The 23,544-nt window shown below is 50.4% G+C and overlaps 1 pseudogene; it reads right to left on the bottom strand.

The window, feature by feature from the left end:
- Positions 1-8,483: 8,483 nt before the first annotated feature.
- LOC119356606 lies at positions 8,484-9,727 on the bottom strand (annotated as a pseudogene).
- Between the last annotated feature and the right edge of the window lie 13,817 nt (positions 9,728-23,544).

Raw genomic sequence — 23,544 nt, 5'->3', positions numbered from 1 at the left:
CTCAAGGGGCTGCCGTGGCAGTGAGTACAAAATTACATAGGCACGGTGCAACGTGCAGAGAGGTAGGAACGCCACGAAAGGATGTCCTCCTTGTCTTGTGAACTCACAAGACGATGTGACCATAGGCCCAAAGCAGAAATAAGGTTCCTCAAGGTTATTACAGACCTTTGGTCTATTGACCTAAAAACCATGTCATTACGTGTTGTCCAAGTCATCCAAAGCAAAGCCAACAGGACTGAAGGCCATGCTGTGGTTGGGAGGTGAGGAGGGGTAGAGACGTCCCAGAGATATGTGATGTCGCTGGAAGGTGGTAGGAGCCCCAGCCGTTGCCAAATCCTATTGGCAAGAGGGCATGTGATGAAGAGGTGGTTGGAGTCTTCGGTTGTCGTAGCACATCGAGGGCACATGTCTGAGTCGATGATATGCTTGCATGCAAGGTTAACACTAGTGTTGAGACGGTCTTTGAAGAGTAATCATGCGAATACTTTGAGTTTCCGAGGAACCTTGGCACTCCATATGAGAGGGGCCATGAGATCGGTCTCTGGCCGAGCCATGAGGACACCATATGCATGCTTGGTGGAGAAGCAAATGACTTGTCGTAGGAACTGTTGATCTTCCCCCGCCGATGGCACGAAATCCTGCAAAATAGCCAAAAGCGACACAAGCTCTTGTTCTGCCGTGAGGGAGAGGCGATTACGGAGGTTAGCCTTAATACCGAAACGCAAAATGTTAGCCACTTTAACTAGCTGTAAGGTGGAGTGTGAAAATAGGTGGGGGAATGAAGGAAATATGCGCTAGAGGCAATAATAAAGTTATTATTTTATTTCCTTATATCATGATAAATGTTTATTACTCATGCTAGAATTGTATTATCCGGAAACATAATACTTGTGTGAATACATAGACAAACTAAAACGTCACTAGTGTGCCTCTACTTGACTAGCTCGTTAATCAAAGATGGTTATGTTTCCTAACCATAGACATGTGTTGTCATTTGATTAATGGGATCACATCATTAGGAGAATGATGTGATTGACATGACCCATTCCATTAGCTTAGCACCCGATCGTTTAGTATGTTGCTATTGCTTTCTTCATGACTTATACATGTTCCTATGACTATGAGATTATGCAACTCTCGTTTGCCGGAGGAACACTTTGTGTGCTACCAAACGTCACAACGTAACTGGATGATTATAAAGGAGCTCTACAGGTGTCTCCAAAGGTACATGTTGGGTTGGCGTATTTTGAGATTAGGATTTGTCACTCCGATTGTCGGAGAGGTATCTCTGGGCCCTCTCGGTAATGCACATCACATAAGCCTTGCAAGCATTGCAACTAATGAGTTAGTTGCGAGATGATGTATTACGAAACGAGTAAAGAGACTTGCCGGTAACGAGATTGAACTAGGTATTGAGATACCGACGATCGAATCTCGGGCAAGTAACATACCGATGACAAAGGGAACAAAGTATGTTTTTATGCGGTCTGAACGATAAAAGATCTTCGTAGAATATGTGGGAGCCAATATGAGCATCCAGGTTCCGCTATTGGTTATTGACCGGAGACATGTCTCGGTCATGTCTACATTGTTCTCGAACCCGTAGGGTCCGCACGCTTAACGTTACGATGACAGATTCATTATGAGTTTATATATTTTGATGTACCGAAGTTTGTTCGGAGTCCCGGATGTGATCACGGACATGACGAGGAGTCTCGAAATGGTCGAGACATAAATATTGATATATTGGAAGCCTATGTTTGGACATCGAAAGTGTTCCGGGTGAAATCGGCATTTTACCGGAGTACCGGGAGGTTACCGGAACCCCCCGGTAACCTAATGGGCCTTAATGGGCCTAGTGGAGGAAGAGGAGAAGAGGCCTAGGGGCTGCCGCGCGCCCCTCCCCCCCCCCAAGTCCGAATTGGACAAGGAGGGGGGCGCCCCCCCCTTTCCTTTCTTCCCTCTCCTCCTTCCCCCCAAGTCCTAATCCAACTAGGGAAAGGTTAGGAGTCCTACTCCCAGTAGGAGTAGGACTCCTCCGGCGCGCCTCCTCCTAGGGCCGGCCGCACCCCCCTTTGCTCCTTTATATACGGGGGCAGGGGGCACCCCTAGACACACAAGTTGATCTCCAAGATCGTTCTCTTAGCCGTGTGCGGTGCCCCCTTCCACCATAGTCCTCGATAATATTGTAGTGGTGCTTAGGCGAAGCCCTGCGACAATAGAACATCAAGATTGTCACCACGCCGTCGTGCTGACGGAACTCTTCCCCGACACTTTGCTGGATCGGAGTCCGGGGATCGTCATCGAGCTGAATGTGTGCTAGAACTAGGAGGTGCCGTAGTTTCGGTGCTTGATCGATCGGGCCGTGAAGACGTACGACTACATCAACCGCATTGTCATAACGCTTCCGCTGTCGGTCTACGAGGGTACGTGGATCACACTCTCCCCTCTCGTTGCTATGCATCACCATGATCTTGCCAAAAATAAGTATGTGAGCCGCTATTTGTGAGCACGAAGGAAATATTTTGGAGAGTGGTGATTTGCTATGAAATTGTGCGGCACTAAAAGGAGGTTTGTGGTGGAGGGGATACTAAGGCGTTCGTATGTTGAAGATGAAGCCACTCAAGCCAAGGTGTTTGGGTGGTGGAGAGAGCTTTAGCTGCAAATTTCATAAGAAGGAAGTTGTTTTGAACATGTAAGTTTTTAAGCCCTAGACCACCGATTTTTTTGGTAAACAATCATTTTTCCAAGCAATAAGACATTGAGCACCTGAGCAGGCATCCTCTCCTGCCCAAAAAACCCCCTTCTCAGAGAGTCCGAAGTTTTGATTGGTTTCTTTGGGATGCGAAAGACAGACATGAAATAGGCGAGGATTGAATCCAGGACCATGGAGATGAGTATGAGTCGATCACCTTTATCGGGAAGTTTGGCCGCCAGCCGGTAAGAAGTTTGGTAGCATGCTCTACGAGAGGGTTGAAAACATTGGTGAGAGGCTTGGTCGGAGCGAGATGGATATCGAGGTATATTTGCGGGAAGGAGGCGCATGAACACCCCATGGTAAGGGCGATGGAAGAGGTCGTGTCATCGTCTGTGTGTAGTGTGGCTAGGGTAGTTTTGGAGAAGTTGATGGCGAGGCCCGTTGCGTGTGCGAATTTGTTTAGGAGAACTTTGAGGGTTGAGGCGGCGGAGGGAGAGGCGGCTGCGACGACGAGTGTGTCATCAGCATATTGGAGGACAGTGGGAGGCAGGTGGGAGAAGATGGGCTGGTGGAGGGACGGGTCAGAGTTCTAGAGGATGAGCTGCTGGAGAAGATCGGCTACGAGAAGGAAGAGGTAGGGTGAGACAGGGTCCCCCTGCCTCAGCCCATTTTTGCATTGAATCCATTTGCATGGGATCCCGTTCAAAAGTACTACCGTTTTGCCAGTGTGTAGAAGATTTTCTATCCAATTGCGGAAGAGAAGTGAGAGCCCGCGAACTACCAGTATTTTATCGAGGGCAGGCCATGCTACTGAATCGAAAGCTTTTCTGAAGTCTAACTTAAAGACCATCGTTGGTTTTTTCGTGTGTGGCAAGAGATAATAAGAACAGCTGCAAACACAAAGTTTTTAGTGATGTTTCTTCCAGAGATGAAGCCAGTCTGGTTGCCATGAACTAGCCGAGGGATGAGCGGCTTTAGACGAGAAGTGATCACTTTGGCGACAGCTTTGATTGGGCAGTTTTGTAGTGAGATGGGCCTAAATGCGTCCGGCATGGTTGGTGCCTCCTTTTTGGGGAGGAGGACAATGTGGACATGATTCAGGCGTTCAGTGTCTGCTAAGCCTTGATGGAATAACGAGAAGAAAGACAGGATATAATTTTTTACTATAGGCCAGAAGGATCTATAAAAAGAGGGTCCGAACCCATCTGGTCCAAGGCTGGCTTGGGGATTCATTGTGAAGACGGCGATCTTGATTTCCTCTTCGGAGAAGGGTTCATTTAAGGTGTGTAACCGGGCCACAGGATGTGGGTAAATAGAATTTAGATCAAAGGCCCAAGATGTTGGAACTGCGGTGCCAATTAGTGACACGAAGAAGTCACGTAGGATTTCAGCTTTTTGCTGGTGAGCTGAGTATTCAGAGCCATCTCGAGAGAGGGTGATGATTTTGTTTTTGTGTAGGCGTTGAGAGGCAGACATGTGGAAGAACTTAGTGTTCTCACCACCGTTTATGGCACGGGAAACCTTAGCACGCCAGCGCCAGTATGACATTTTTTCCTGGATGGTGCATTTGAGTATGGAGACGATGATTTTGCGCGTGAGAGACTCTGATAGAGATAGAGGTATGTTTTCCTCCATGAGATCTAGGGCAGAGATGGCAGCGTGGCAACGGATTTCGCAGAGGGGGTGGGAATGCGCGAGCGCGCCCATTTTTTTGAGGCGGGTACATGATTTCTTGAGCGCGACAACGAGGGAAGCGGCAGCATTGGAAGGTGGTGAGGGCATAGAGGCCCAAATTTGGTTGATGGTGTCACCGCAGGGCCGTGAACTAGCCTAGCTCGGCTCAAATTTGAAAAAATTGGAGCGTGGGATGGTGGTGGTGACATGGATGAGGAGTGGGATGTGATCGGACGTGAAGCGTGTGCGGGAGGACAGAGAGGTGTTAGGGAAGGCATCTGCCCATGCTAGGTTAAAGAAAACCCGATCTAGTCGTTCTAAAGTGGGAGTAGCTCGATTATTGGACCAGGTAAACCTGCAATCTCGATGAGGGCTAGATCATCCAAGGTTTGGTTAAAGGCAGTGGCTTCAGCGTGATGGAACGCAGGGTTGTTTTTCTCAGACGGAAAGCGGATGAGGTTAAAATCACCAGCGATAATCCAGGGGGTGTTGTCGGGTTATGAGATGGATGAGAGTTCGCTTAAAGCTTTCTTGAGTGATCGTGATGATGGAGTGTAGATGTTTGTGATAGCAATGGGTTGGGCTCACGCAGCTATGCGTAGGATTAGGGTAGAAGAGAAGGTTAGGTGTGAGTAAGAGACGACTTGGAAGAAGCTTGAGTTGAGGGAAGAGATAGTGCCACCGGCGGATCCGACGGCTGGCAGCGAGAAGGCTTGATCTAACGTGCGTGGCGGAAATGATTTTAGTTTAGGGGCAGGGAGTATTTCGAGTTTTGATTCTTGCAAGAGGGTTACGTGTGGTTTAGTCGCGATTAGTTCGGAGAGAACGTCAGCGCTTTTATCATCATCGCCATGGCCACGTACATTCCAGGAGCAAATTAAGAAGGTGCCATTACTCATAAGGTTTGTTAAGACACCAGATAACAAAGGCGGGGTACATCAGGCATACAGTTACAAAAGTGATGCGCGGGATCCGGAGCAGCAATGGTACACAAAATAGCGGTTTCGGCAACCAAAAGTACATGGAGACGGCAGCAACGGTCGGGGAAGCTAACGGTGGCGGAGACGGGTAAGAACGCGCCACCGGGCCAAGGGCGCAGAAGGTGCAGATCATGGAGCCTCATCGTCACCAGAGGCAGAGGCCTCGGATCCAAGGATGGCGTCCACCTGGCCATCGTCTGCACCGCAGAGTAATGCAATGGCCGCGAGGTCTTCGGCGGATGCAGGAGGGGCATCAGACTCATGGAGACGGGCATCCTGGATAGCGCGGTCGATGGCCGTGGCAACATCCGAGGCGGAGAGGCGTGCCGCCTTGGCCTTGACGGCCCTGGCGAGTATGGGGGAGTACTTGGCCTCTTTGCCAGCCAGCCGCGCGCTCCGCCGCAGCTTGTCCTTGGAGACGGACTAGTGGCATGCCGTTTTGCGGCGCTCCCTGCGAATGGTACACTTGTGAGTGTCCTGGTCCTGCAGGGGAGAGCTGCATCCATGGCGGTCCCATTCAGAGGCAGAGAAGTAGGGGGCGAAAGATTGTGTTGATTGAACGAAGGAGGGGTAGGGGGATTACCAGCATCACGTGAAGACTCGCCAGCCGAGAACGTAAAGGAGGTGGGGCCAGCGGAAGCACCTGTAGGTGGGATGACCGCAACGAACGCGTACGAGCTGGATGGCATCAGCGGGCCCACAAGCAGAGGAGCGGTAGCCGACCCAACGCATGGGCTGGGTGGCGCGACAGAGCCCACCTGAGGCACCGAGCAGATGACAGATGGGGTAGGCTCGGCAAGGGGGGTGCATGCACCGCGTCCAGCGAGTTGGAGGAAACGCCATGCAGGAGCGGGGAGTGCATGTCCTCCGAGGCAGCAGAGCTGTCGTCAGAAATGATGAGAGGCTGTCACATAGTACCAGGGGGGAAGGTGAGGCTAGAGCGGATCCCCCTGATGTAGAGCCAGTAGATGCGATGGTTGCATGTGGGCGACCGGCCTAGAGCTGCCGTAGGTAGGATCGGCCCGCCACCCCACATGTACCGCAGAGATGACAAGGACGAGGTGAGAAGGGGAGGGAGGACGTGGTGAGGCACGCTGTGAGAGAGGCGCATAATCTCCGTCGGAGGAGCCACTACCAAAGGGGTTGGCTCCATCACCGTGGTGCCAACGAGAAACCTCAACAACTTTGCCGATTTTGATTTCGTTGATGGGCGGAAGCTGGATGACGATGCCAGGGGGAGCTGGTTTGCCAGATTGGAGGAGCACAAGAGCGCGGACCGACATGTAGTCGATGCCATGCAGACAAAAGTCATCGACGACACATACGTCTCCCAGGAAGGCCAGGGCGAAGCGTATGCCGTCCTCATGCCAGAGTTCGTGAGGAAATTCAGAGAGCTCGACCTCAGCGAGGTTAGTGAAGATAGCGATGGAACGATCGACGTGGTCGACCGGCTCAATGGTGACAACGTTTCCTTCAAACTCGATAGGACTGTGGCTGATCACATCATTGCGCGCTGCGGGTGTGTGGAAAGTGAGGCAGGCGATCCCCCGCCATGAACCGCCCATGATGAAGGCGGGGTTACCGCAAGTGTGTTGAATGGCTCGGCGAATGAGAGGGGTGGGGTTGGGGTCAGGGTTCTGGAGGTGCACGAAGGCAAAGCGGCGAGGACAGTGGAGTAGGCAAGGCGGGGCAGCAACTGAGGGCATATCCCTGAAGAGCGGCAACATTCCAGCCTCGTGGAACGGCTGCGGCGGCTCGTCATCAGTGTCAGTGTCAGAAACATGAGATGGGGACCTAGTGTATTGGGAGGCGAGGTAGACATCGGAGAGACACGCTCGCAGCTCGTGGGTGTCGAACGGAGATGTGTGCGAGTGCAGGTTACCTGGTGAGGGTGAGGTGGGTGTGGGTGGAGGTGCAGAGGTGTGAGGCGGCGAGGGAGGAAGGTGAGCCCCATTGGTATTGACCGGAGTGCTGTTGAGGATGAAGGGCGAGGGGACGCAGAGCACGGTGAAAGGCTCCGAGAGGATGACGGGGATGTCACCGATCATGTGCGTGCACGAGGCGCGAGCTGCTGACGAGGAGGAGCCGGCGGAGTCCATGTTGCGTGTGCAAAACGCGGGGGTTAGGATGAGATGAGAATGAGTCAGGAAGAGGCGGGAAGAAGGGCCAGATCCATCTATACCTGCAGTCACGGCTGCGGTGGCCGCACCGCTAGCAGCGAGCACAGTGGACGGGATTGCGGCAAGTCTCCACGCAATGGTCAAGGGCGAGGCACCGGAAACAGCGACGCCTTTTCTGTTTGGGGGAAGGAGTGCGAGAGTGTGTATGAGTGGGGAGGAGGCGCCGAGTGGTTATATAGGTGGGGCGAGGATGAGGCTGGCTACGGTCGAGAGGGGAGGAGAGGAGAGCATCTTTGTAGGTGGGCGTCGTGTTGCTGTTGGAGCGCGTGGGTGACAAGGCCGCCGTCAGGGCGGCTGGGCCCGTTGCGTGTGTCAGAGGGAAAGGGGGCGACGAGCTGGGGCGTGGTGACCGAGCGGCCGGCGTAGGCTGCAGAGTGAGGTTAGGTGTGATGATGAAGCCTGGATGCTGATCAGAGGTGTCGTGGATGAGCTGCAGAGACGGACGGGCACATGATCTCTCCACCTCGTCGGTTCCCAAGGCAAGTTTGTCCGTTGATGTGGATGATGGAGCTGCACGTGGGGAGACAGAAGGCGGCGCAGCGGGGGCCGGATTAGACGCCGGGCGGGCAAGCGGGCCGTCCAAAAATGGCAAAGACAGAGAGACAGAGAGGGGTTCCTGGGGACGCGCGACAACACCGCTCGCATGCGGCGACTCCGGCAGAGCGTACGGATCTTTTGCAAGATTTGGTGTGTCAGAGAGCGCCGCACGACCATCATTATGCATGGGGCGGGGCCCAGGCGCATGCGGAGCAGGGCGGACGTGTGGCGAGCATGCGACCACAGGGGGCTGTTGTGGCGCGTGGGCTTGTACAAGCTGGTGAGCGAATAGGCCAAGAATGGAGTCCGATCGAGGGGGCAGAGTAGGGTATGGAAACTTGGTGTAATTATGAAGGAAACTACTGCAGTGGGCGATGGCCGGTTCGAGCTGGTCAAAGAGAAAGAGACGAAACCCTAATCAAGGGACCCATGCTTGAGAATTTGAATTTTGATTGTGTGAGATAAGATGCCAGATTTAAAAATATGCTCATGAACTTTGACTGCTAGAAAATCTTGTTTGACCAAAAAACAATGGTTTAGGGCGGACTCAACTAACAGTTCATTAGGTCTAACACTAATCGGCAAGAAAGTAACCCAGAACAGGTATGTGTGTTGGGTGTAGTGCACGTGTGGTGTAAGCTGGAAGAAGCGATTAACATTAAGCATACGGTAAAAAAAGCTAATACCAGGCCGTTGTCGATGCTCCTTGGGTAGATCAAGAGTTGTGGACGCAGGTGACAGCAGTGCAGAATCGACAGCCGACGGCGAGGAGGATGTGGATCCAGCAGTCGATGGCAATGCCACCCGAGGAGGAAAACATCATGTGGCACCCCAAGACAGAGGCCATGGGAAGCGGATCATCATGCCCAGCTTCCTGAAGTCGCCCATGGAAGTGATGAGCGAGGCAACATCAGGCGACGCCACGATGAAGGAAAAACATGAGTCTCCATCATCCATGACGTTGAAGAGGTGATGGATGCCGACAAAGAGGCAGGCAAGGATGAGACTCATCAAGGAGGCGTCTAGGTTGACTGGAAACTGGATGACACGCGCGTACATGCGGCATCCATGCAACTATGTGGTTGGGTGAATGGAGACCGGCGATCTGCATTGTGCCCATGCAACCCTTTCGAAGTGATCACCCAGGTCGTCGGGGATTTGGAGAAACTGAGCAAGAGTCATGCATGTTGCCGTAGAGCAAGGAGGAGGCGGGAGCGGCGGCAAGGTTCTGGCGAAGGAGGAGTAGTTGTGGAAACGGAGTGGGGCTTGGGCAAGGATGATCTCAGCCACGCGCGCAGAAGCAACGTGGAAATGGAAGATCAGGGGGAGCACTGCGCGATGAAGAAATGGGCAGTAGAGCCACCCAGAATGGCCTGGAGCAGAGCAGCCACGACTGTGACGTTGAGATGGCGGTTGGAGTAGCTGAAGGTGATGTAGAGCAGCAAGGTGAGGTGGAGGGCCGGGGTGGTGATGTCGAGGCGGAGGTAGTAGCAGCAGTCATCTTCAAACTCCACGCCCATGGCATTGCCATAGCCCAAGAAGCAGCGGAGCGCGACATGCCCGGCCTTGACATAGAGCAGATCAAAGAATGGCGAGGGTGGAGGAGCGACAGTTGGGAGTAGCTCGTCGAGGGGGTTGGTGGAGAGGGTTAGGTCCGGTGCATGGGCGGTCGGAGGGTGTTTGGTGACCGGGGAGGGTTAGGTGGCCGGCGAGGAGGAGGGTGGAGCAGGAGCAGGAGTAGGAGCGGGAGCGGGAGAAGCCATCTCGTCGTTGTGGTAGTAGTAGTAGTACTACTAGTGCTCACCCATTTAGGTAATGGTTCGCCAGTTTTTGTCTCATTTAATGATTTATCACATGATTATCGTCCGTCAGGTACACTAGTGATCAAACCCTTTTCAAAAAACTTGTGATCAAACCCTACATTTGACACTTCACTATCTTGCTATTGCGGATTAATATTTCAGTAGGAGGCAATGTTTTACGTTGTAATGTTGTTTCTACATTTCAAAATTTGAATCAAGTATCAGTATTCGTGAACTCACGTCATGTAATTTTCAAAGGATACGACATTTGATATCATCGGAAAAAATGATGGTGGATCTAATGACTATTCCGCTCGACAAATGTAATGTCTTCTACTATATTAGCAACAGAAGTTAGAAATTCTTGTGCATATTTTACGACATAGCTATCAACCTATTTTTTATGTTGTTATTAGCATTCACGAAGAAACCTTGAGGCAAGGGAGTAACTAAACTTCAGCCGAAAACAGTAACCAATAGCAAAAGTGACGCAATAAGGTGATCGATTTAAAACCACTCTAGCGGATTTTCCATGGTATCAATCACCGTCCACTGTATGTAGTGCCCTCCATAATAATATAAAGGCTACCGAGGTGATGCACAAACCCATAATAGCCATAATTATACCCTCCAATTTATTTTACCATGTGAAACCTCTTTCTTGCCCACCCCAATAATTCAATTGTTTCCGTACTAGATTTGCACTTGGATTACAATTAGGATTTGAACAAGCATTGAACACAATTCTTAACTAGAATTTGAACTATGGGCTCTTCTTCCATTTGGAAGTGACCTCGCTCTTGGGGGAGGTTTCTACTAACGCGATCTAAGCCGCCACATGATCGACGAATACTTGTGGATCATGGTTGTGGGATAAGGCCATACTTTTACACTTTTGAAGGCCGCCATGAGTGCGACATCCATTTCTGCCCACGCGGTCGTCGGTATGCAGTCAAAGTAAGCGAGGAAATCGGGGAGGCAGACGTTGGATTAAGGGCTTGGTCTCGTACTCGAAGTGGCATCGGGGACCAAGAAGCATGCCCCCGATACTGTCTGTGAACTGCACCGGCAACTACACGATCAACTGAGCGAGGAAGTCCCGGCACCGGCCGGGCATCAGGTCGGGGGTGCACTGCGCCCAACCACTACTAGAAAAACGGTTATAGCTAATATGGACATTAGTGGCGCACCATGTATGTGGTGCGCCACTGCTATATAGCAGTGGCGCACCAGATATAGGTACACCATTAATGGCCATATTACTAAGGCGCACCTGGTACGTGGTGCGCCATTACTAGTTTTGTCCTGGCCCCACACCCCTCCCAGACTTACCAGTGGCGCACCAGGGGATAGTGCGTCATTACTAGTTTTAACTAGTAATGGCGCGCCACACCCACGATGCGCCACAACTAACAATTGTTTATTTTATTTTATTTTCAAATCTAGCAATGGCGGACCAGTGGATAGTGCGCCATTATTAGTTTTAACTAGTAATGGTGCACCACACCCTCGGTGCGCCACTACTAACAATTTTTTTTTTCAAAACTAGCAATGGTGCACCACGCACCAGGTGCGCCATTAGTAACCCTGGTTACCAATGGCGCATTCTTAGGAGGTGCGCCATTGGTAACCTAAGAGCAGCTAGATATTTTTGGCAGCCACCTACCACACTCACTTTCCCCACTTCATTCCCTCCACCTCTACCAAGGTTCGTCTCGGCTGCCTCCTCCTCCTCACCTCATTTGCACCATAGATTCACCCAAATTAAGTGGTTAAATTTCCTTTTTTTTGATAGGTAAGTAAGGGGAAAGCTTTCTTTATGTTCTAGATCTACTTTTTTCTGCCTCCAACAACGTACACACTTTTTATGGCCTAGATCTACGTATGTTTGTGGTGTTGCATATGTTTGTGTTTGCTGGTACCAGTATTTGAAATGCGATAGTTGACAATATTTTGCCAGAATGTTGATTCATTTCCGTTTCGGCGAGAATTTGGCACTATGCATTCTTTTTGGTCCTATTTTTAGGCAAAGTCATGCCAAAAATTTTTTGGTTCTAAAATATCGTTTTGCTCTACCCCGCAAGCGACCATGGTCCGCACGATGACCGAAGGCATCATGAATAGGTTTCTGAGCTCCGCGAAGGCCGAGATGCTTCAAAAGAACGATACAGAGATAAGAGATGAAGCTGAAGAGCCTTATGGACCCGGATTCTGGACAGGTGCGGGACCACCTGCTCTTGCGTGGTTTCATGGATGGCTATCAGTGGCAAGGTGATGAAGATGATTATGAAGTCGTCCATGGGGGCCGAGCAAGAAATAAGGAAGGGCAGCAAGACAACCGTGGCGAGGGCAGGCGAGAAGACGAAGAATCTCCAGGACATGACCATGAAGTAGATGCAGGACACAGTCATCATGTAGAAGATGCCAGACATGATGATGAGTAAGATCAAGACGAAGGGCATGATCATGAAGATGAAGATGCCAGAGCGGACGACGATGGACCATCAATGGGCTGGGTGCAGGACCCTCATATTCAAGAGCTGCTTCTCAAGCAGACGGGTAACGCAAGAGCTGCCGCCCGAGAGAAAGCCAAGCTAGATCAACCGGAGATAGACGCGGTTACTCCATTGTATGAAGGATGCAGGCCCGAGGATACCCGCCTGAAAGTAACGCTCATGGCTCTGGAGATGAAGGTAAAACACAAAATGACCGACGCATGCTTTGACGAGAACATGCCATTCTGGCGTGAACGTCTTCCCAAGGGGAACAAGTGCCCGAGCAGTTTCGAGGAGGCGAAGAAAATCGTGTGTCCTCTGGATTTACCGCACGTGAGATACCATGTGTGCATGAAAAAATTGCATCATTTATCGGGACGAGCATGGGGAGTCTACCATATGTCCGGTGTGCGGCATCACTCGGTATAAGAAGAGGAAGAAAGCTCCTCGAAAAGTGGTGTGGTACTTTCCGATCACTCCTCGTCTGCAGCGGTATTTCGCGGACCCTACGCTAGCAAAGCTCACGCGTTGGCACGCGGATAGGGAGGAGAAGAAGTGAGAAGATGACGGAAATGATCCGGAGATAAATAAAAAATACAAGATGTTGAGTCACCCTAAGGATGCGAGCCAGTGGCAAGCGTTGAACTTCGAACACCCAGAATTTGGGGACGATCCAAGGAACATCGTGCTGGGCACGAGCACCGATAGAGTCAATCCGTTTGGCAGCCAGAGAAGCACACATAGCACCTGGCATGTGTTTGTGTGGATGTACAGTCTTCCCCCCTGGTTGTGCATGAAGAGGAAGTACATTCACATGAGTATGCTAATTGAAGGGCTGAAACAACCAGGGAACGACATCAATCTGTATCTGGGGCTGCTGAAAGAGGAGCTAGACATGTTGTGGAAAACGCCAGCCAATACGTGGGACGCTGCAGCAAAAGAATATTTCCCTATGAGAGCCGCACTGCTCAGGACGGTGCACGACTATCTCGATTACAGATATGTCGCGGGGCAGGTGGTCCACGGATTTTGTGCATGCGTCAGGTGCATGGATGACACAACATATCGCCAGCTAGATAGAGATCTCGGGTCTTCGAAAACCGTGTTCATGGGACATTGAAGGTGGCTTCGCGATGATGGCTCATGGAGAAAATGCAAGGATCTGTTCGATGGTGAAAGCGAACCACGAAGACGCCCGTGTACGAGGAGCGGCGAGGAAATAGACGAGCTGTTGAAAAATTGGAAAGAGTGCCCACCGCCGGGAAAGAAGCGAAAGGCGCCAGAGCCGCTGCTGAAGGTATGGAAAACGAGGTCTGTTTTCTGGGACTTGCCGTACTGGAAGATCCTCCGTGTGCCTCACAGCCTTGATGTCATGCATATCATGAAGAACGTGTGCGAGAGTCTGCTTGGTACCCTGCTCAACATGCTAGAGAGGACCAAAGATGGGCCGAAAGTAAGGGCTATAATCAATGGGCATCAGGGAGGAGCTTCACGCAAACCGCCCTAATGATGATGATGATGATGATGAGGCGAAGGACACGGAAAGTCGCCTCAAAGGGAAAAAGGCCAAGAAGATCGAATATGACTGCTCTCCCACGTGCTTCACTCTAAGTCAGGAGGAGATCGAGCAGTTTTTCACCTGCCTCGTAGGAGTAAAACTTCCTTACGGTTACGCGGGGAAGATAAGCAGATACCTAGACTCAGCGAAGCAAAAGTTCAGCGGGATGAAGTCTCACGACTGTCACGTGCTGATGATGCAAATACTTCTAGTTGCAATCCGTGGGATCATGGACGCGCACGTCCGTGAAACTCTATTTGGCCTATGCAACTTTTTCGACGTCATCTCTCGGAAGTCGGTTGGCGTGAGGCAACTCAGAAGGCTACAGGAAGAGATCGTGGTGATACTATGTGAGCTTGAGATATACTTCTCTCCCGCATTCTTCGACCTTATGGTGCATCTGCTGGTCCATATCATGGAGGATATCATCCACCTCGGGCCGACGTTCCTGCACAGCATGATGCCATTCGAAAGGATGAATGGTGTCATCAAAGGATACGTTCGCAACATGGCACGTCTAGATGGAAGCATAGCCAAGGGCTTTCTGACCGAAGAGTGCATCTCCTTCTGCACGAATTATCTAGGCATCGAGAACCTCGTTGGTCTGCCCATCAACAGGCACCTCTGCAGGCTCGCTGGATGGGGTCACCACGATGGTCGCCACGAAATACATGTCGACTTCAAGGGTCGACTCGCTGACTTTGAAAGAGCAAACCTAGTCGCGCTACAACACATAGACATGGTTGATCCTTGGGTGGTAGAGCACAAAACCTGTATTGAGAAGACATATAATGACCGAGGCCAATAGAGGACGGACGGAGATATAATCAAAGAGCACAACTCATGTTTCACGCGTTGGTTCAAGGACAAGCTTCTGTCGTACCCTCTACATGAGGATTCTTTCGCAGAAGAAAAACTCATATTCGCCTTGTCACAGGGCGTCGAGCACAACCTGATGACCTATGAGGCGTACAATATCAATGGCTACACATTCTACACCGAGGAAAAGGACATGAAGAGCGATGATTATCAGAACTCCGGGGTAACGATGGAATCCTACACCGGTAACGACAAGGACAGATACTACGGAAGGATCGAGGAGATCTGGGAGCTGAGCTACGCTGGAGAGAAGGTCCCGATGTTCCGTGTCAGATGGGCCAAGAGCGTCCTAAAAGAAGACCGGTATTTCACCACCATGGTTATAACCGAAGCCAAATCCAAGACCGCGGGCGCAAACATCACCACGAAAAATGAGCCATGGGTATTGGCTTCCCAAGTGGACCAATGCTTCTTCATTACCGACCCGTCAAAGCCCAGTCGTGTTGTCGTGAGGAGAGGCAAAAGGAACATCATCGGAATGGATGGAGTCACCAATGAGCAAGACTTTGACAAGTACGGTGACCCGAAGATGGAAGATGACGACGACGATGAAGTACCATATACCACAAGAAGAAGCAGGACCACCCTACCTAAAGGACGTCCGTTCAAGATAAGAACTCCATTTGCGAAAAAGAAGGGGAAGAAGATTGTGAAAAGATAGCTAAGATCGAATCACGACGTGTCGGCCGCGTGTGTGTGTGTCAGTGGCAAGCTCAATTATTACATGTATCACTTGATTTCAACGATGTCATCTAATTCTAAATCTTTGCACAATGGTTTAGATTGTACCCTTCATTTCTCGATTGTATTTCGACATATGGAAATGGCATTTCTTCTCCATCACCAAGTTGAAGTATTGACCACCATCTTCTTGGATTTGGAATTTTTGTTCTTCTCCCTCTTGTTTTGTTGCAAATCATCATTTACAGGCACCTTGGGCTTCTTTGTGTTTTCTTCTGGTATTTTAATTGTTTTTATTTATGTTTATTCTGGTAAAATAAAAAAAGAGTTAGTAATGGCGCACCAGGAGAAGGTGTGCCATTGCTATCACGGGGTTTATGGCGCACCCCTAGAAGGTGCGCCATTGCTAACCCTCCCCCACTAACATTTTTCTAACTCAAAAAAAGTATTGGATTTGTTAATATTTTTTGAACTCATGAATATTTTTAAATTTCATGGGCACTTTTTGAATTCATGAATATTTTTTCAAATTTGATGATATTTTTTCATATTCATAAATGTTTTACCAATTCACAAATGTTTTGCAATGCAAGTATTTGAAAATTAGTAATAACTACTTATGTCGTAACATTTTAAAATTTATGGTCATTTTCTAAAAAAATATTACATGCAACTAAAAACCCAAAAAAAGTTAGTAATGGCGCACCAGGAGAAGGTGCACCATTGCTATCGCGGTGTTTATGGCGCACCCTTAGAAGGTGCGCCATTGGTATACGTATTTTTATGGCGCACCCCTAAAAGGTGCGCCATTGCTAACCCGCCCCCACTCCCACTTGCTCCCCTCTCCCTTTGGCCTCTCTCCCTCCCTCGCCAGATCCACGCGCCCCACCTAACCCGACGACCCCCGCGGGAGCACGCCGCCGTCCGCCTGCGCCCGCTCCACCGCCACCGGCATTGCGAGGTGCGCGCGCGAGCTGATCGTCCTCCCCTCTCCTCATCTCCCTGGTCGCGCTCTCCCTCCCTCTCGCCCGCTGCTCACGCCCCTCCCTCATCCATGCAGGAGCGCGAACCCGAGGAGCCGCACAGCGCCGGATCCACCTCGTCTTCTTCCTCGGGTCGCCGTCGTCTTCGTCAACTCCGGCCACCTCTGCTGCTACTAAGCTCTCGCAGGGCCTCCTTGCGCCTCCCCGGTGAGCTCCGCCTCCTCTCCCCTCTTCCTTCTCCAACTAGTACGTCAATCAGCAATGCGCCGCGGACCACCTAGTATGTTTTGTCAGCCTTTTTGGTACCACACCAAACTGCCTAATTGCCATCCTACACTCATAGATACACCTCTGTTCTGTAGTAGGATGATCTTTGTCATATATAGCAAATGTGCAATTTTCCTGTTAAGGCAAATATGTGAACAAAAATAGTGCTGCTAAAACTCCACAGCTCAACCTGACGATGGGTTTTATGATATTGATTAGCTAGCATCTGCATTATATATTTGCCTACCCCCACCATATGTAGGGAAAATGAGGACGACTAGTATAGGGATCTAGACATGAGGTGAGATGATGTTGTCCAGCAATATCAACCACTGGATCACACCTGGACCTGGATTGCTGATCCTATATAAAACTCAACCAGTCATTGTGGTAGAATCAGTTTTTATAACATGAATGGATCCATCACTTTGGGAACTGTCATTTGCATAGCTAGAAGTAGCATATTAATATGTTATATATATTGCTATGGAACTCACATGCTGGCATATTTGCTTTGCTAGAGTCCCTCTTGAATGCTTATCAACAATAGTGGCAGGCACATTTGTTACAACAATTTGTACTTGTGCACGGCATGTATATATGTACTCAGTATATATGTACTCAACAGCTGCTTTTCTACACTTTCTACAGCTGCCATTCTTCATTTGTATATAGCTGTAACTCTCTTATTGATCAACATATACCAATTCTGGCAGCTTCTGCTTCATTGGAATCTGGCAGCTTCTGATGTCAAATGACCCCTTTCTCCTGAAATGTTGATTAATTTCCGTTTCGGTTGAGAATGGGGCACTCCTAGGTCAAGAAAATTAGCAACGGTCATGCCTAATTTTCTTGACCTAGAAGGTGTCCGATTCTCAACCGAAACAAAAATTAATCAGCATGATATCTAGATAGATATTTCAATAAAAAGAACTAGAAATTCTAATGGTTTACTTCTGCACAAGAGTTCATAATTTTGACCTTGTTCCATAGAAACAGATTTACAGGATGAATTTTCTCTATGACGAAGCAGAGTAGTGCGGGACTTGGATTTATTGTGGACATGTCGGTGTACAAAAATAGGGGCGCATCTTTGTACCCCTTTTCCATGTACACGGGCAGTCAGAGCCGCGCCTACGGCCACACCAAGCAGAACGAGGGAGGTGAGCCAAGGTAAGATCGAAGACCAAGGCAATCAAAGCAACGCCAAGGCCAAGACCACAAAGAGCAGAGGGACGAAGCAAGTTCCCCTGGCAAGACCCTTGCCGGGTAGCCTTAGCAGCCCCGACAAGACTCTTGCCGGGACAGCTCACCCTGCACCAACAGAGCGAGCCACCCTTGAGCCCACGGCCCCTAGTGCCATGATCAGCGTGGGGCCACAACTCGGGAAGGCACCCCTGTGGTCGCACATAGATCTTTGTGAAGACATATTTAAGATCAGATCAGAAGATGACGATTCTCGGCAAGATCCTTGCTGGGGACGACTACACGCCACGACGAGACCCTTGCCGGGCCACCCGGCAAGGCCCTCGCCAAAGACGCCGGCAAGGCCACTGCCAAGCCCACGTCAACCAAGCTTCCACCGCCATTCACATGCAGCTGCCAGCCCAACCAGCTTGGCGGGCACCTGCATGGCAACATGCAGCTCCCAGGCCAACTCATCAAGCGCCTGCGTGGCGGCATGCAGATCTTCGTGAAGGCTCCACGACCGCGCCAACTCAGCTGCCTGCCTGCCTACATGGCACCGCATGCATCCCCGACTGAGGCACGTGTCGAAGCGAGGAGGGGCGGCGACGGACGGGACGGGCCTCGCTCCCGTCCCCGATAAAGTAAGAGGACACCTAAGCGATGCATTAAATGCACCTTGTCCTGTAATATGAGGGATAACCTCGTGCCACTGTAGACCTTTCCACCTCATGTGTGCCACTGTGGAAACCCCTTTTTTCCTATAAAAGGAGGCCCGAGGCGGCAAGGAGAGGGATTCGGCTCTTTGGAACCACACGCTGACCACAACTAGTTCGAGAGCTCAAGAACTCTCAGAAATACACCCACCAAAGCAGGACTAGGGTTTTATGCATCCTCGCGGCCCGAACCTGGGTAAACGATCCTTGTGCTGTCTACTAGCCCTGCTCTCCTCACAACCCTGTGCCCCGGCAACTGTAGTAGAGATTCTTGTGATCCCATAGGTGTCGTTCCACACTGACATCCTTGGTGCGCCAGGTAGGAGGCGCAATTGTGATAATCTGGTCTAGTAGTTAGCCTAGCAGTTCTTCGTCGCCATGGCCCCTAAGAGGAAGATGGCCGCGGAGGTCGATTCATTGGGAGCCAAACGACCCGTGCCAGTGCGGACGACCAGTGTACCGGTCACAGACAGGACCCGAGCCGCAGGCCGCGAGCACCAGCATCGCCCAGGCAGTCGGAGCCTGGCGAGCGGCGTCGTTCACGCGCCATGAGACTGGCTACGCGCCGCCGGATCCAAGGACGGAGATGGGGCCCCCGCAGGCGGCGAGGGGCCCTTCAGGGGCGTCGTTGTGCCGACTCCGGGCGGCACGGCGACCTCCAGGACACCTACACCGGCAACCACCGCACGTTCTTCCCATGGTGTGCGCGCCACGCAGCGTCACCACGATTGTGACCCTGGGCACCGCCGTGGGAAGAGCCCTGTGCGTCATCGGCAAGATGAGGGGGTTCAGCACGCTCGCCGAAGCGCTGGCGAAAATGGCGCGCATCCGCTGGGTCGTGACGGAGCTCCTTCTAACGTAGTTAGAAGTCGAAGCGCGCCGCGATCCACGCAGCTGTCGCCGCTGCCCACGCCAGTGGAAGCTTTGGCACGCGCACAGCTGCTCCTCGACTTCCTCCTGCCGCGGAGAAGCTCGACGAGTGGAGGGCCACCATCCGGAGCCTCGTCGCCATCGCAAACAAAGATGATCCGCAACCAGCGGGGCTCTTGGGCCAGTGATAACCCACAAGTATAGGGGATCACAACAGCTTTCGAGGGTAGAGTATTCAACCCAAATTTATTGATTTGACACAAGGGGAGCCAAAGAATATTCTCAAGTATTAGCAGCTGAGTTGTCAATTCAACCACACCTGGAAACTTAGTATCTGCAGCAAAGTGTTTAGTAGCACAGTGATATGATAGTGGTGGTAGCAGCAACAAAAGTAAAGACAACAAAAGTAATGTTTTTGGTACTTTGTATTGATTGTAACAGTAGCGGCAGGAAAGTAAATAAGCGTAAACCAGTATATGGAAAACTCGTAGGAACCGGATCAGTGATGGATAATTATGTCGGATGCGGTTCCTCATGTAACAGTCATAACATAGGGTGACACAAAACTAGCTCCAATTCATCAATGTAATGTAGGCATGTATTCCGTATATAGTCATACGTGCTTATGGAAAAGAACTTGCATGACATCTTTTGTCCTACCCTCCCGTGGCAGCGGGGTCCTATTGGAAACTAAGGGATATTAAGGCCTCCTTTTAATAGAGAACCGGAACAAAGCATTAGCACATAGTGAATACATGAACTCCTCAAACTATGGTCATCACCGGGAGTGGTCCCGATTATTGTTACTTCGGGGTTGCCGGATCATAACACATAGTAGGTGACCATAGACTTGCAAGATAGGATCAAGAACTCACATATATTCGGGAAAACATAATAGGTTCAGATCTGAAATCATGGCACTCGGGCCCTAGTGACAAGCATTAAGCATAGCAAAGTCATAGCAACATCAATCTCAGAACATAGTGGATACTAGGGATCAAACCCTAACAAAACTACCTCGATTACATGATAAATCTCATCCAACCCATCACCGTCCAGCAAGCCTACGATGGAATTACTCACGCACGACGGTGAGCATCATGAAATTGGTGATGGAGGATGGTTGATGATGATGATGGCGACGAATCCCCCTCTCCGGAGCCTCGAACGGACTCCAGATCAGCCCTCCTGAGAGGTTTTAGGGCTTGGCGGCGGCTCGGTATCGTAAAACGCGATGATTTCTTCTCCTTGATTTTTTTCTCTCCGAAAGCAAATATATAGAGTTGGAGTTGGCGTCGGAGGGCATCCAGGGGGCCCACGAGGTAGGGGGCGCGCCCTAGGGGGGCGCCCCCCACCTCGTGAACAGGGTGTGGGCCCCCTGGTCTTCATCTTTGGCGAGGATTTTTTTATTTTTTCTAAGATGTTCCGTGGAGTTTCAGGTCATTCTGAGAATATTTGTTTTCTGCACATAAAACAACACCATGGCAATTCTGCTAAAAACAGCGTCAGTCCAGGTTAGTTCCATTCAAATCATACAAGTTAGAGTCCAAAACAAGGGCAAAAGTGTTTGGGAAAGTAGATACGACGGAGACATATCAACTCCCCCAAGCTTAAACCCTTGCTTGTCCTCAATCAATTCAGTTGACAAACTGAAAGAAAGAAAGAAAAAACTTTTACAAACTCTGTTTGCTCTTGTTGTTGTAACTATGTCAAGCCAGTATTCAAGTTTTCAACATAGATCATAACTAACCACATTTGCAATAATTCTCAGGTCTCACAATTACTCATATACATAGCATAATCAACTAGCAAGCCATAATAATAAATCTCGGATGACAACACTTTCTCAAAACAATCATAATATGATATAACAAGATGGTATCTCGCTAGCCCTTTCTGAGACCGCAAAACATAAATGCAGAGCACCTTTAAAAATCAAGGATTGACTAGACATTGTAATTCATGGTAAAAGATATCCAATCATAGTCATACCCAATATAAATTAACAGTGATGAATGCAAATGATAGCTGTGCTCTCTAGCTAGTGCTTTTTAATAAGAGGGTGATGACTCAACATAAAAGTAAATGGATATGCCCTTCGCAGAGGGAAGCAAGGATTTGTAGAGGTGCCAGAGCTCGGTTTTGAAATAGAGATAAATTGTATTTTGAGCGGTATACTTTCATTGTCAATGTAACAACTAAGAGATGGCGATATCTTCCATGCTAAACACATTATAGGCAGTTCCCAAACAAAATGGTAAAGTTTATACTCCCTGTCAGTGTCAAAACTGGCGAATCTCGGGTAGGGGGGTCCCGAACTGTGCGTCTAAGCCGGATGGTAACAGGAGGGAGGGGACACGAAGTTTTACTCAGGTTCGGGCCCTCTCGATGGACGTAAAACCCTACATCCTGCTTGATTAATATTGATGATATGGGTATTACAAGAGTTGATCTACCACGAGATCAGAGAGGCTAAACCCTAGAAGCTAGCCTATGGTATGATTGTTGATGTGTATGTTGGCCTATGGACTAAAACCCTCCGGTTTATATAGACACCGGATAGGGTTAGGGTTACATAGAGTCGGTTACAATGGTAGGAGATCTGAAGATCCGTATCGCCAAGCTTGCCTTCCACGCCAAGGAAAATCCCTTCCGGACACGGGACAGAGTCTTCAATCTTGTATCTTCATAGTCCAGGAGTCCGGCTGAAGGTATAATTCGGCTATCCGAACACCCCCTAATCTACGACTCCCTCAGTAGCCCCTAAACCAGGCTTCAATGACGACGAGTCCGGCGCGCAAATTGTCTTTGCCATTGCAAGGCGGGTTCCTCCTCCAAGTACTTCACAGAAGATTTTGAACACAAAGATAGTGTCTGGCTCTGCAAAATAAGTTTCCACATATTGCCATAGAGAGAACAATAATATTAACACCAATCTAATCTGCTGACGTATTCCTGATGCGACACGCCACATCCAAGCCTTTATCCGAGTCGTTTAATTATCCCACCTCAGCGCGTTGTGCGAGGCGGTTTCCTTGGCACGTCTTGTTGAAGCAGAGATCGTGTCCCCTTATTTCGGGATTCTCATCAATACGGGCGTGGGTAACCCAACCGCGCCTTTGATTACGACGCTTGGAGATAAGCAAGTTTTACCAGGCTGGTGGGGACATGTAGTCGTGCCCACCCATATAAGGGGATAAGGATCCACCTTTTCACCCACGCCTTCTTCCTCCTTTGCCTATCCATTCTTGCGCACTCGAGCTCCAGCGCCCAAGTCCGCACTACCACCTCAACCTTCTCCAGTCATGTCCGGAGCGGGAGGCAAATGGATGGTCTCCTCCGTCACGGAGGGACACATCAAAAAGCTGAGGAAGGCCGGATATCTAGCCAGCGACATCGCGCACCAGCTTCCCGAAAAGGGGCAGCTCATCCCCACTCCTAGGCCCCATGAGAGGGTGGTATTCCTCCCCCATTTCCTCCGCGGACTGGGCTTCCCTCTACATCCATTTGTCCGGGGGCTCATGTTCTACTACGGCCTGGATTTCCACGATCTGGCCCCGAACTTCGTCCTCAACATCTCGGCGTTCATCGTCGTGTGCGAGGCGTTCCTCCGCATCCGCCCCCATTTCGTCTATGGCTTAAGACTTTAAACGTCAAGCCGAAGGTGGTGCGTGGCAGCCAGGCGGAGTGCGGCGGTGCCATGGTTGGCAAGATGGCCAACGTCCTGTGGATCGAGGGATCCTTTGTGGAGACCCTTAAGGGGTGGCAATCGGGGTGGTTTTACATCACCGAGCCGTGCGACCCTGAATGGGTCGCAGCCCCCGAGTTTCGGTCCAGACCCCCTACGCGGCTGACCTCCTGGAAGGAGACCGGCCTGCCATGGGGTAAAAAAGGAGAGCTGACCGGACTCCAAACATGCGTCCAAACCCTGGTGAACAAGAAGCTCAAACTTGTCAACGTAGTCCAGGTTATGATCATCCGCCTGATCCTCCCGTGTCAACGACGGGCCTTCAATCTGTGGGAGTTCGACCCGGTGCAG

The sequence above is a fragment of the Triticum dicoccoides genome, chromosome 1A, assembly GCF_002162155.2.
Source record: "Triticum dicoccoides isolate Atlit2015 ecotype Zavitan chromosome 1A, WEW_v2.0, whole genome shotgun sequence".
NCBI lineage: Eukaryota > Viridiplantae > Streptophyta > Magnoliopsida > Poales > Poaceae > Triticum > Triticum dicoccoides.
Note: the sequence above shows the minus strand (reverse complement) of the source record. Positions and strands in the feature narration are given on the sequence as shown.